General features: G+C 36.3%; 1 non-coding gene across 1 annotated transcript; it reads right to left on the bottom strand.

The window, feature by feature from the left end:
* Positions 1-9,768: 9,768 nt before the first annotated feature.
* LOC130971691 (small nucleolar RNA R71) lies at positions 9,769-9,872 on the bottom strand. Its single transcript, XR_009082903.1, has one exon. It is a non-coding gene; the product is annotated as a small nucleolar RNA R71 (small nucleolar RNA).
* Positions 9,873-11,958: the final 2,086 nt, after the last annotated feature.

The raw sequence follows: 11,958 nt of genomic DNA, 5'->3' as shown, positions 1-11,958 counted from the left end.
TGATGGCAACTTAGGGGGGAGGATTTCTAATGAACTTGCAAGCTCCACTCATTTGTGTTCTTCTTTGACAACTACCACCTCTTTGCAAGCTTCTTCAATATCAACCTCTTCCTCTTGGTAGCTTTCTTCCAATTCAATCTCTTCTTCATTGCTCACCAAGGGCATGGGAGGTTGTTCTTCTTCTTCTTTAATCTCCATGTCAAGTCCAATGAAAGAGGATTCAAATGTAGATAAGAATTCATCGATGATTGAATTTATCTCTTAATCATCCCCTTCAAAATCTTCAACCATGATATGCCTTAGAGGTTGTACACCCTTCTCAACATCAACATCAAACACCTTGGAAGGAGGCTCTATGAATGGACTTTCCAATGGAGGCTCAGCATCTCCTAAGTCTTCGACCACTTCTTCTTCTTCAATAATTCTGGCTTCCTCCACTTGTTCCAGTACAAAGTCATGATATTTACTGTCCATTGGAGTTTCTAGTATATCCTTCATGCTACGTTCTTCATTAAATTCTCCACATAAAGCCATGGGGGTTCCTTGAGTGTCCAAACGTCTGGAAGGTAATTGATTTATTGCTTGCTCCAATTGATGAAGGGTTGCATGAAATTAATCTACTGATTCCTTGAGGTGAGCCTGTGATTCTTGGGTCGATCCAAAAATTGGCAGTGGTGGTTCTTGGGAGTAATTGGGGTAGAATTGGGGTGGTTCTACATATGGTTCATACGGTTCATAGGGTGGTTAGTATGGTGGATATGGGTTAAGGTCATATGGGGGTGAGTGGCGGAAAGGGGCTTGTGAGTATGGTGGTCCAAAGTGATGTTGAGGAGAGGGTTCATAGGCGTATGGTGGTGGTTGTTGATAATCAAAAGAGTGCTCACCATAGCCATTGCCTTGATATACATCACAGAATGGTTGTTGATAGTCCATTGGAGGTGGTTGTTGCCATGAGGGTTGATCAAATCCTTGTGGCTCCTCCCATCTTTGATTCTTCCAACCTTGATGCCCATTCTCATTATAGTTCCCATTCCTAACAACAACATTGGAATCAAACTTGAAGCCAGAGGGGTGAGAGTTCATAGTAGTAGGAGAAAATAAAAACAAAAACTAATAAAAAGAAAATATTTTGAAAAAGATATGATTTTTTTGAAAAAAAAGATAAGATAAGATTTTGAAAAAGATAAGATAAGCTTTTGAAAAAGATATGATTTTTGAAAAAAGATAAGATAAGATTTTAAAAAGGATATAATTTTTTTATAAAAAATTTGAAGATTGAAAAGTATGATAAGATAAGATAAAAATTTTAAAATAAAAATCTGAAAAATTTTTTTTTGAAAAATATTTACAATAACCAATAATAAGGCACACGTTTGCAATTCCCCGGCAATGGCGCCATTTTGACGATCGGATTTCCTATCGGTAAAGAAATTCACAAATGTAATCGCGTTGTAAGTATAGCTTCTAAACCAACAGAAAATCCTTTCGTACAAACGTTTTGGTTGTCACAAGTAACAAATCCCTTTGGAATTGATAACCGAAGTATTTAAACCTCGGGTTGTCTTCTCAAGGAATTGCAGGGAAGTATGAATTATTATTGGTTATGCAAAGGTATATTTTGGGGTTTTGAAAAAGGTTTGAATAAGAGAAATAGATTGCAGGAAATTAATAAATTAATAACTAATAAAACTCTCGGCAAGGTATGAAAACTGGAAGTCCTATCCTAGTTATCCTTATCAATGGTGATGAGAATTATATTTTTGCTCCCACTAAGTCAACCTCTAACTATGAAGGTCAGTTAAGTGGACAAATTAATTTAACACCTAAAGTCCTAGTCAACTCCTCAAGGAAAGACTAGAGTTATAGAAATCTAAATTAATCAGCAAGAATAACAATTATCAATCACGATGAGTTTGACAACTCAAGAGTTACCAATTAATCAACCAAATCCAAAAGGGAAAAATCTAAATTATTTATATAATAAATAGAAGAAAGCAATCATGAGTCTGAAATACCTCAATGTGTATTAATTAAGAAAATCATAACATGAATGGTCCATAAGCTAATTTGGCAACATAAATAATTAACAAACAAGAGAAGTCAAAATAAAGGAATATTGAACCTGATATGAAGATGAGATAATCCTAAAATTAAGAGAAATTCTAAATCCTAAATCCTAAATCCTAATCCTAAGAGAGAGGAGAGAGCTTCTCTCTCTAAAAACTACATCTAAATTATGAAAAGTGTAGTTTACAAATGAATGTATGTTGTATGATGTCTCGATGCATTCCCCCACTTTATAGCCTCTAATCTGTGTTTTCTAGGTCGAAAACTGAGTTAGAAACAGCCCAGAAATCGCTGATTGTGAAATCTGGCTCGTACAGGTCGCGGCAAAGTGACGCGGAGGCGTCATCCACGCGTTTGCGTGGATTGAGATTTTGCAGATGCAATGCGGGCGCGTCTTCTATGCGTTCGTGTCACCTAACTTTAGGGCAGCTATGGCAAATTATATATCGTTGCGAAGCCCCGAAAGTGAGCTTTCCAACACATCTAAAACCATCTAATTTGAGTCTCTATAGCTCAAGGTATGGTCCATTTAGTACCAAGAGGTCAGGCTGGACAACTTTAGCAGTTCCTTCAGTTCCTTGTATTCCTTCCAGTTTTGCATGCTGCCTTTTCATCCTCTAAGCCATTCCTGTCCTATAATCTCTGAAATCACTTAACACACAAATCAAGGCATCAAATGGTGATAAGAGAGGATTAAACATAGCAAAATTAAGACCAAAGAAGCATGTTTTCAATCAAAGCACAGAATCAGGAAGAAAAATATAAAACATGCAAATCATATGAATAAGTGGGTAAAGAGTTGATAAAAACCACACAATTGAGCACAAGATAAACTGTAAAATAGTGGTTTATCAATTATAATGGTTAATTATGATATGATGATGATTATGATGATGAATGGTTGGGTGAAGATGAGAAGTGGTGTGATATATGTGATATTGATGTTGATGATATGGTAATGTGATTGGAGAGGTTGAATGTGGATTTATTATAGCATTACATATTTGATGTTGATGGTTGAAAATAGTAAAATGTGATGAGAATATTGTATAAATAGTAAGTTGTGACCCAAGAGGGTAGAATTTGTTGTAAATGGGAGTTTGGTATTGTTTTGGTTGGATGTGGTTTGAGAATTTGAAAAATTTAGTAATTTGTGACTTTTGGTAAAAGTTGATTTCTGGTGAACTTTGTCTGATCATAACTTCTGCCTCAGTTTTTAAAATTTGTTGAAATATGTTTAGAATTGAAAATCATTGAAAACTCTTCGAAACGATATAAAGTTTGTAAAATTTGGAATTTTGAAGAGGAAGTTATGATCAAACAAAGATTGGTGTTAAAATCTGAAATTCTGCAAAGTCACAGAATTTTGTGATTTCTGGTATGTGCGCATGCACAGTCTTGTGTGCACGCACAGCCTTGTGCACACGCACCGACCTGTGCGTATGCACACACAGAGGCAGGCAATCTATTTACAACGCTAGCACAGCTTGGGCGCGCACATACCCAATGTGGATTTGCAACCTGTGTGTACGCGCACGCACACGTTGGGAAGGCCAGTCTATTGAGGGCGCTAACACAGGTTGTGCGAGTAAACAGACGTTATGAATTTTTATACATGTGCATACACACACCTCTATGCGTGCGCACGCTTTTAAAAACTTCTCCTGGGCGTGCGCATGCGCACCCCTGTGCATACGCACACGCCCTGTTTCTCAAATTTTAACTTTATTTTCAACTATTCCACCTTCCCAATAAGATTGTAAGCTTCTATAACACCATTTTAAGACTCTTGGGCCTAGTTTGGGACTTTTAAAACATGGGAAAGACCTTAAGGGTTTTAGATGATATTATTTTGAAAAATTAGAAAACGGAGGCCTAGGTTTCTAGTGCACTGAGGATGGTTTGATGGCGTGTAAAGAAGGATTGGTAAATGAGAAATCCCCTAAGATAGAGTACCCTGAGTATGCCTTAAGATGAGATCTTGTGATGGATATGGAGCTTAGGATTGCCTTTGGCATCCTGGGGTCTTATATCCTATATCACTAGACATTGTTACCATACTGAGAACCTTCGGTTCTCATACCATATTTCTGTTGTGTTTTTAAGATGCAGGTCACAACCCACCTCGGTGAGTTGCTTGGATGGTGATAGAAGCGGGGGATCATGATATCTTTTGGAGTCTTTTGATTTATTTTGTTTATACATCTCTCACTTTTGTATTTTGTTTTGCCTAGAGGCTTGTATTTGAAAGAACAAAACTTGTATAAGCCCTTTTAAACTCCAATTTCTGGTTGTATGTATATATGGCTAGCCGGCTTAAACTCTGCGAGCCGTGGCTAGATTCTTATGATATTATACTATGATATTTTATTAATTTGTATCTGTTTCTTGTGCTTTAAGTTAGTAGCTTCGCTAGTATACTTTGCACTTTTCAAATCCTACTTTTGAGCTATATTCTTCATTGGGCTTCTAGATTATATTAATTCTTTCTATATATTATATGTATGAGCTTAGAAATATCGTAATCTCTAATTAACCTTTGCTTTACGATGCGAGGTAAGGCTTAGGCTAATTAGGTTATTACACTGCTTCTCCCCTCACCTCGCCGTGTTCGTTGCTGCATTGGTTGTTTGTGGGTTGTCCCCTCTTCTGCTTCTGGTTCGCTACTTCTGTGGGTTGCCGTTACTTCTGTCGTGGTCTCTGCCATGGCTATTTGTGGGTTGTCATTCATGGTAACTGGTCTTTTTCTCTGATTTTGTTTTGATTTTAATATTGATTTTAATGTTGATTTGGTATAATCTTGTTCTGATGTTGATTTGGTAACTGGTTCTCTGAAAATTCTATTGTGATTTTATTTTTATTTTAATATTGAAGAGGTTTGTAACTGGTTTTCTGGAAATACTGCTCTGATTTTGTTTTGCTTTTAATGTTATTTTGTTATAATACTGTTCTGGTTTTGATAAGGTAATTGGTTCTCTGGAAATGCTGTTTTGATTTTGTTTTGATTTTAATATTGATTTTTATATTAGTTTGGTATAATGTTATTCTAATTTTGATTTGGAAACTGATTCTCTGAAAATGCTATTCTGATTTTACTTTGATTTTAATGTTGATTTGGTGTAGTGCTGTTTTGATTTTGATTTGGTAATTGGATCTCTAGAAATAGACAATGTTTCGACAAACTAAACATATTAGTACATATCACGAAATACCCCAGTGTTGCTTTTAAATTGATCCTAAATGGTTCTTAGTAGCAGAAGCCTAAAAGAAAATACGGAAAAATTTCCATAGCTGTTTAGATGCTCTCTTTACTAACTTTGTTTCTTATATTCTGATTCACTATTTAAGATAGCCCTTTTTTCTATTTTTCATTTTCTTCAGGGCTGAAATTTTAGATAAATGCTTTTTCCATGACACAGTAGAAGAGATTGTTGATTCTTTAGTGAGCTTTACATCTTCCATTAAATTTAAGTACCTCCAGCACAACTTTGTGTTAGAATTTCATTTTTTCTACTGCTAAACTGTCTTTAGTGTTGCTCTTAGTTGTAGTCTCTTATTTCGTTAACTCTATTTGTACCAGCTAGTCGTGATTAACATCTATCTATTGTGAGTGGCTTGACTTTTTGGTAACAGTTCACAATTTCCATTTTCTATTTAATTACTTAAATTTCGATTAGGAAAGAGTGTCAAGTCAAACAAATGATGCATGGTGCATTTCTACCCTAAATAGACTTAAAGAAGTGATGAGCGGATAATTTATACGCTTTGTGGCATTATTTTTAGTAGGATCTAGCTACTTTTAGGGACGTTTTCATTAGTTTTTATGCTAAATTCACATTTTTGGACTTTACTATGAGTTTGTGTGTTTTTCTGTGATTTCAGATATTTTCTGGCTGAAATTGAGGGACCTGAGCAAAACTCTGATAAGAAGGCTGACAAAGGACTGCTGATGTTGTTGGATCCTGACCTCCCTGCACTCGAAATGGATTTTCTGGAGCTACAGAACTCTAAATGGCGCACTCTTAACGGCGTTGGAAAATAGACATCCAGAGCTTTCCAAAAATATATAATAGTCCATACTTTATTCAAGATTAGACGACGCAAACTGGCGCTCAACGCCAGTTCCATGCTGCATTCTGGAGTTAAATGCCAGAAACACGTCACGAACTAGAGTTGAATGCCAAAAACACGTTACAACTTGGCGTTCAACTCCAAGAGAAGCCTCTGCACGTGTAAAGCTCAAGCTCAGCCCAAGCACACACCAAGTGGGCCCCGGAAGTGGATTTCTGCATCAATTACTTACTTCTGTAAACCCTAGTAGCTAGTCTAGTATAAATAGGACATTTTACTATTGTATTAGTCATCCTTGACCATTCGGTCTTTTGACCACATATCTGGTCCTTCTCCCTATTTTCGAATTCATATCATATTTTGAGGGCTGGCCATTCGGCCATGCCTGGACCATCACTTATGTATTTTCAACGGTGGAGTTTTTACACACCAGAGATTAAGGGTGTGGAGCTCTGCTGTACCTCGAGTTTTAATGTAATTACTATTATTTTCTATTCAATTCAGTTTATTCCTGTTCTAAGATATTCATTGCACTTCACCATGATGAATGTGATGATCCGTGACACTCATCATCATTCTCACCTATGAACGCGTGACTGACAACCACTTCCGTTCAACCTCAGATCGAACGCATATCTCTTGGATTCCTTAATCAGAATCTTCGTGGTATAAGCTAGAATTGATGGTTGCATTCATGAGAGTCTGGAAAGTCTAAACCTTGTCTGTGGTATTCCGAGTAGGATTTAGGGATTGAATGACTGTGACGAGCTTCAAACTCGCGATTGTTGGGCGTGATGACAAACGCAAAAGAATCAATGAATTCTATTCCGGCATGATCGAGAACCGACAGATGATTAGCCATGCTGTGACAGACATTTGGACCTTTTTCATTGAGAGGATGGGATGTAGCCATTGACAACGGTGATGCCCTACATACAGCTTGCCATGGAAAGCAGAGATTCAGAAGGAGCACAGCATCTTCATACGCCTATCTGAAATTTCCATCAATGATTTACATAAGTATTTCTATCTTTATTTTCTGTTTATTTATTATTATTATTATTCGAAAACTCCATAACCATATATTATCCGCCTAACTGAGAATTTCAAGATGACCATAGCTTGCTTCATACCAACAATCTCCGTGGGATCGACCTTTACTCACGTAAGGTTTATTACTTGGACGACCCAGTGCACTTGCTGGTTAGTTGTGCGAGGTTGTGAAGAAAGTGCTGAGTTATAAACGTGCATACCAAGTTGAATGCCATTATTAGAGATCACAATTTCGTGCACTAAGTTTTTGGCGCCGTTGCTGGGAATTGTTCGAGTATGGACAACTGACGGTTTATCTTGTTGCTCAGATTAGGTAATTTTCTTTTTGTTTTATTTTCAAAAATTTTTCAAAAATCTTTCAAAAAAATTTTTTTTCTCACCTGTTTTGAAAATTTTTCAAAATTCTTAAGAATGGATTCTAGAGTTTCATGAAGCATGTTGAAGCCTGGCTGGCTATAAAGCCATGTCTAAATTCTTTTGGACTGAGGCTTTAACTAATTACCACAATGCATGTAATGCCCTGCTGAAGCTTGGCTGGCCATTAGCCATGTCTAATTCCTAGACCATAGCTTTAGACTAACATTGAAAGATACCTGGAATTCTTCTCAAAAATTTTGAATTTCTTATTTTCTTTTTCCTATATGTTTTTCGAAAAAAAGAAAAAAAAATATAAAAAAATTCATAAAATCATAAAAACCAAAAATATTTTGTGATTCTTGTTTGAGTCTTGTGTCATGTTTTAAGTTTGGTGTCAATTGCATGTTTTAAAAATTTATGCATTTTTCGAAAATTCATGCATGTGTTCTTCATGATCTTCAAGTTGTTCTTGATAAGTCTTCTTGTTTGATCTTTAAATTTTCTTGTTGTGTGTACTTTGTTATTTTTCATGTGCACTTTTGCATTCATAGTGTCTAAGCATTAAAGATTTCTAAGTTTGGTGTCTTGCATGTTTTCTTTGCATAAAAATTTTTTCAAAAATATGTTCTTCATGTTCATCATGATCTTCAAAGTGTTCTTGGTGTTCATCTTGACATTCATAGTGTTCTTGCATGCATCATGCGTTTTGATTCATAATTTTCATATTGATTCATTTTTATGTTTTTCTCTCTCATAATTAAAAATTCAAAAACTAAAAAAATATCTTGTCCTTATTTTTCTCAAAATTTCGAAAATTTGAGTTGACTTAGTCAAAAAATTTTAAAAACTTAGCTATTTCTTATAAGTCAAATCAAATTTTCAATTTTAAAAATCTTATCTTTTCAAAACTTTTTCAAAAATCAAATCTTTTTCATTTTTCTTACTATTTTTCGAAAATTTTTAATTTGAATTTTAAAATCTTTTTCTTATCTTTAATTCATGATTTTCAAAGGCTTTGCTAACAATTAATGTGATTGATTCAAAAATTTGAAGTTTGTTACATTCTTGTTAAGAAAGGTTCAATCTTTAAATTCTAGAATCTTATCTTTTAGTTTCTTGTTAGTCAAGTAATTAATTTTAATTTTAAAAATTAAATCTTTTTCAACCATATCTTTTTAATCATATCTTTTTATCATATCTCTTTCAAAAATTTGATTTCAAAATATCCCTTCTAACGTCTTATCTTCTTATCTTTTTAAAATTGATTTTCAAATCTTTTTCAGCTAACTAATTGACTTTTTGTTTGTTTCTTATTTTTTTCAAAACCACCTAACTACTTTTCCCTCTCTAATTTTCGAAAATTTCTCCTTCCTTTTTAAATTTTTTTAATTAATTAATTGTTTTAAATTTTAATTTTAATTTTATTTCCCTGTAATTTTCGAAAATCACTAACTCTTTTTCAAAATTTATTTTCGAAATTCTCCCCCTCTCATCTTCTTCTATTTATTTATTTATTTACTAACACTTCTCTTCATCTCAAGAATCTGAACCTATCTTCACCCTTGTGTTTGGATTCTTAACTCTTCTCCTTCTTCTATTCTTTTCTTTTTCTACTAACATAAAGGAATCTCTATACTGTGACATAGAGGATTCCTCTTCCTTTTCTGTTCTCTTCTTTCTCATATGAGTAGGAACAAGGAAAAATGCATTCTTGTTGAAGCTGATCCTGAACCTGAAAGGACTCTGAAGAGGAAACTAAGAGAAGCTAAATTACAACAATCCAGAGACAACCTTACTGAAATTTTTGAACAAGAAAAGGATATGGCAGCCGAACCCAACAACAATAATGCAAGGAGGATGCTTGGTGATTATACTACACCTACATCCAAGTTTGATGGAAGAAGCATCTCAATTCCAGCCATTGGAGCAAACAATTTTGAGGTGAAACCTCAACTAGTTGCTCTAATGCAACAAAACTGCAAGTTTCATGGACTTCCATCAGAAGATCCCTACCAGTTTTTAATTGAGTTCTTGCAGATCTGTGAGACTGTTAAGACTAATGGAGTAGATCCTGAAGTCGACAGGCTCATGCTTTTCCCTTTTGCTGTAAGAGACAGAGCTAGAACATGGTTGGACTCACAACCTAAGGATAGCTTGGACTCTTGGGATAAGCTGGTCACGGCCTTCTTGGTTAAATTCTTTCCTCCTCAAAAGCTGAGCAAGCTTAGAGTGGATGTTCAGACCTTCAAGCAAAAAGATGGTGAATCCCTCTATGAAGCTTGGGAAAGATACAAGCAGATGACCAAAAAGTGTCCTTCTAACATGTTTTCAGAGTGGACCATGTTAGATATATTCTATTATGGTCTGTCTGAGTTCTCTAAGATGTCACTGAACCATTTTGCAGGTGGATCCATTCACCTAAAGAAAACGCCTGCAAAAGCTCAGGAACTTATTAAAATGGTTGCAAATAACCAATTCATGTACACTTCTGAGAGGAATTCCGAGAATAATGGGACGCCTCAGAGGAAAGGAGTTCTTGAAATTGATACTCTGAATGCCATATTGGCTCAGAACAAAATATTGACTCAGCAAGTCAACATGATTTCTCAGAGTCTGAATGGATGGCAAAATACATCCAACGGCACTAAAGAGGCATCTTCTGAAGAAGACGCTTATAATCCTGAAAACCCTGCAATGGCAGAGGTAAATTACATGGGGGAAGCCTTTGGCAACACCTATAACCCCTCATGGAGAAATCATCCAAATTTCTCATGGAAGGATCAACAAAAGCCTCAACAAGGCTTTAATAATGGTGGAAGAAACAGGTTTAGCAATAGCAAGCCTTTTCCATTATCTTCTCAGCAACAAACAGAGAATTCTGAGCAGAGCACCTCTAACTTAGCAAATATAGTCTCTGATCTGTCTAAGACCACTTTAAGCTTCATGAGTGAAACAAGGTCCTCCATCAGAAATTTGGAGGCACAAGTGGACCAGCTGAGTAAGAAAGTCACTGAAACTCCTCCTAGTACTCTCCCAAGCAATACTGAAGAGAATCCAAAAAGAGAGTGGAAGGCCATTGACATAATCAACATGGCCGAACCTAGAGAGGAAGGAAAGGACGTGAATCCCAATGAGGAAGACCTCAGGGGACGTCTCTCAAGCAAGAAGGAGTTCCTTATTGAGGACTTAAAGGAATCTGAAGGTCATATAGAGACCATAGAGATCCCATTAAACCTCCTTCTGCCATTCGTGAGCTCTGAAAACTATTATTCCTCTGAAGATGATGAAGATGTAACTCGAGAGCAAGTTGCTCAATATCTAGGAGCTATCATGAAGCTGAATGCCAAGTTGTTTGCTAATGAGACTTGGGAAGGTGAACCTCCCTTGCTCATTGGTGAACTAGATACATGGGTTAAGCAAATTTACCTCAAAAAAAACAAGATCCTGGTAAATTCTTAATACCCTGTACCATAGGCACCATGACCTTTGAAAAGGCTCTGTGTGACTTAGGGTCAGGCATAAATCTTATGCCACTCTCTGTAATGGAGAAGCTGGGGATCATTGAGGTATAGCCTGCCATATTCTCATTGTAAATGGCAGACAAGTCAGTAAGACAAGCTTATGGATTGGTAGAGGACGTGCTGGTAAAGGTTGAAGGCCTTTACATCCCTGCTGATTTCATAATCTTAGACACTAGGGAGGAGGAGGATGAATGCATTATCCTTGGAAGACCTTTCCTAGCCACAGCAGGAGCTGTGATAGATGTTAACAGAGGAAAATTAGTCCTTCAATTGAATGGGGACTACCTTGTGTTTAAGACCCAAGGGTGTTCCTCTTTAACAATGGAGAGGAAGCATGAAAAGCTTCTCTCAATACAGAGTCAAACAGAGCCCCCACAATCAAACTCTAAGTTTGGTGTTGGGAGGCCACAGCCAAACTCTAAGTTTGGTGTTGAATCCCCACATTCAAACTCTAAGTTTGGTGTTGGGAGTCTACAACATTGACCTTATCACCTTTGAGGCTCTATGAGAGCCCACTGTCAATCTAGTGACATTAAAGGAGCACTTATTGGGAGGTAATCCAATTTTTTTATTTATCTTATTTTATTTTTCTTTTATTGTTATTTTATGTTTTATTAGGTTCATGATCATGTGGAGTCACAAAATAAATATTAAAACTAAAAACATGATCAAAAACAGCAGAAAAAAAGCACATCCTGGAGGAAGGGCTTACTGGCGCTTAAACGCCAGTAAGGAGCATCTGGCTGGCGTTCAACGCCAGAACAGAGCATGGATCTGGCGTTGAACGCCAGAAACAAGCAAAATCCTGGCGTTTAAATGCTAGGAAAACACCCTGAGGAGAGCTGGCGCTGAACACCAGAAACAAGCATGAAACTGGCGTTCAACGCCA

The sequence above is a fragment of the Arachis stenosperma genome, chromosome 3 (genome assembly GCF_014773155.1).
Source record: "Arachis stenosperma cultivar V10309 chromosome 3, arast.V10309.gnm1.PFL2, whole genome shotgun sequence".
Lineage (NCBI taxonomy): Eukaryota > Viridiplantae > Streptophyta > Magnoliopsida > Fabales > Fabaceae > Arachis > Arachis stenosperma.
Note: the sequence above shows the minus strand (reverse complement) of the source record. Positions and strands in the feature narration are given on the sequence as shown.